This window comes from Physeter macrocephalus, chromosome 14 (genome assembly GCF_002837175.3).
Source record: "Physeter macrocephalus isolate SW-GA chromosome 14, ASM283717v5, whole genome shotgun sequence".
NCBI lineage: Eukaryota > Metazoa > Chordata > Mammalia > Artiodactyla > Physeteridae > Physeter > Physeter macrocephalus.
This window is the reverse complement of record NC_041227.1, coordinates 74,210,441-74,213,228: the sequence shown is the minus strand read 5'-3', so window position 1 is coordinate 74,213,228 and position 2,788 is coordinate 74,210,441. Positions and strand designations below refer to the sequence as shown.

Sequence of the window (2,788 nt, the reverse complement as noted above, 5' to 3'; positions counted from 1 at the left end):
CCGGTCCGGGAAGATCCCACATGCCGCGGAGCGGCTGGGCCCGTGAGCCATGGCCGCTGAGCCTGCGCGTCCGGAGCCTGTGCTCCGCACCGGGAGAGACCACGGCAGTGAGAGGCCCGCGTACCGCAAAGAAAAAAAAAAAAAGAATCACAGTTATCAACCTTCTGGTTCCAACTGGTCTGGGGTCTACGTGCTGGTGGTCAGCGTGCAGTTAACTTCATCCACGTGGTGGGGGTTTAGTTTCTGCAAAACAACTCAAGGGTATGGCTCAGGATATTATCTGTATCCCTGGAGAAGGAACTAAATGTTCTTGACTTTGTTTTATGGCTAAACTATTATTTTGTCTTGCTTGACTGCTTTCCTTTGTTTAAAAAAAAAAAAAAAAAGAATTACCATATGATCCAGCAATCCTACTCCTGGGCGTATATCCAGACAAAACTATAATTTCAAAAGATACTTGCACCCCTATGTTCCTAGCAGCACTATTCATAATAGGCAAGACAATGAAACAACCTAAATGTCCATCAACAGATGAATGGATAAAGATGATGTGGTGTGTGTATATATACACACACACACACACACACACATATACATACGATGGAATACTATTCAGCCATAAAAAAGAATGCAATAATGCCATTTGCAGCAACATGGATGGACCTAGAGATTATCCTACTAAGTGAAGTAAGTCAGAAAGCCAAATACAATATGATACCACTTATATCTGGAATCTAAAATATGACACAAAGAAACCTATCTATGAAACAGAATCACGGACATAGAAAACAGACTGGTGGTTGGGCTAGGCGGGGGGTTGGGGGAGGGATGGAGTGGGAGGTTGGGAGGTTGTATTATATACAGGATGGATAAACACCAAGGTCCTACTGTAGAGCACAGGGAACTATATTCAATATCCTATGATAAACCATAATGGAAGAGAATATTAAAAAAGAATGTATATACATAAGTGAATCACTTTGCTGTACAGCAGTAATTAACACAACATTGTAAATCAACTATACTTCAATAAAATTTGAAAAATAATTTTAAAAATTAAAAAATACAATTTTGGAGACAAAAAAATATACTTGCTCTTTGGAACTCAGGGAAGGCCTAGGAGACTAAAGCTTTTCTACACATAAGAGGTGGGAGACGGGGGTGTGTCCGTCCCCAGGAATACCCGCCCCCCAGGGTCCTGCTCAGTTTCATTTCTTCAGGGTATTGTTTGTTTAGGAAAAGGGAACAATTAAATGTCAGTGAGAAGGGAGAGACACTCACCCCTTAAAAAAAAAAAAGAAAAAAAAATGATTGGGGGAGAATCTAAGTAATGCCCTTGTGACTCTGTTACCAAACCAGGATCATTTTGCCCAACATGCAGCAAGCCAAAACGCTGAGATGCCAGGGTTTGCAGCAAAGAGAGGGTTTATTCACAAGGCAGCCAAGCGAGGAGACACAACAAGTCTCAGATTCACCTCCTGGAAAGCGAGGGACTCCAGGTGTTTATGGAATAAAGAAGCAAGGCAATCTGAGGCGTGGGGGCAGTGAGGATGGGTAATTGGAAAAGGCTGCGGTAACTGGCATTCTGCAAGGCGTAACTAAGCCACAGGCCTCTGCACGTGCAAAAATGGAGGTGCTTAGCATGATCTGAGGATTACCCTTCGATGTCAAAAGGTCACCAAGTGGACACGTGGGCAGGCCCAGTTGGAGGGTCAGTGGTCCTATCCAGTCTTAACCAGATCAGCTCAAACTAGACACAGCTGACTCCAAGCTCCTAGAAAACACCTGGGACAAACATTGTTTAGGCTACATGCTGCTTGGAGGACATGCAAGTCTCAAAATGGATGACCTTGATTAGTGAAGGCAGATGAAATGGATGTGACTGATAATTACCCAGTTTTACCACCACCACCCCATTTTTTATTATTCCTCAATCTCGAGGGAAGAGGGGGCAATGACTGATGTGGCTATTTCCTGCCGATAAGAGGCATAGGGCTAACAGAGCACTGTATTCAATGAATCAACTATACTCAAATTTAAAAAAAAAAAGCATAGGGCTAACAAAAGCTTCAGGAATGCAACTGTTTAGTGCTCACTTGAAAACATTCCCTTGTTCCCAGTTTCAAGTTAGCACTTTGATCCCAATAAACAGATACCACCTACGTGCCAGCTGTCATAGGCCCAAGATTGATAATTGAAACGGCAGACAAACCCTGGGGGGGCTTCCCTGGTGGCGCAGTGGTTGAGAATCCGCCTGCCGATGCAGGGGACGCGGGTTCGCGCCCCGGTCCGGGAAGATCCCACATGCCGCGGAGCGGCTGGGCCCGTGAGCCATGGCCGCTGAGCCTGCGCGTCCGGAGAAAAAAAAAAGATGTACCCTGGGGAGGCACACATTGTTAAAATTTAGGTGTTTTTTTTTTTTTAGGGATTTCTATCTAGGACACGGTCAAGCCAGGGATCAGTGTCTTACCTTTTTACATCCTGGAGAGTCCCAATCATTATCAGTTTGGCTGAAACACTTAAATATGGAAGGAACACAGGCTGGGGAAAAATAAGTATGTTTTCTATCCTCACCTAATATAACCTTGACAGGGGTAGATTGAAGTCTTTTTTTTTTTTTTTTTTTTTTTAAGTCTGAGGTCACAAGGACCAAATTTCATCTTAGACAAGGAAAAACAGGACAGGAAATTCTGTTGATTAGCCTAATCTGATATGTTACAGTGAAGTTAGGGAAAGTCAAAAAACTAATGACAGGTACTTCCCTGGTGGTCCAGTGGTTAAGACTTCA

At 43.7% G+C, this 2,788-nt stretch overlaps 1 long non-coding RNA gene across 1 annotated transcript in view; it reads right to left on the bottom strand.

The window, feature by feature from the left end:
* The window catches only part of LOC102991921 (uncharacterized), a 22,202-nt gene extending 19,896 nt beyond the window's left edge, over positions 1 to 2,306 (bottom strand). The window contains exon 1 of the long non-coding RNA XR_008619189.1: positions 1,659 to 2,306. This is a non-coding gene — a long non-coding RNA (uncharacterized lncRNA). The remainder of the gene's footprint in view (positions 1 to 1,658) is intronic.
* Between the last annotated feature and the right edge of the window lie 482 nt (positions 2,307 to 2,788).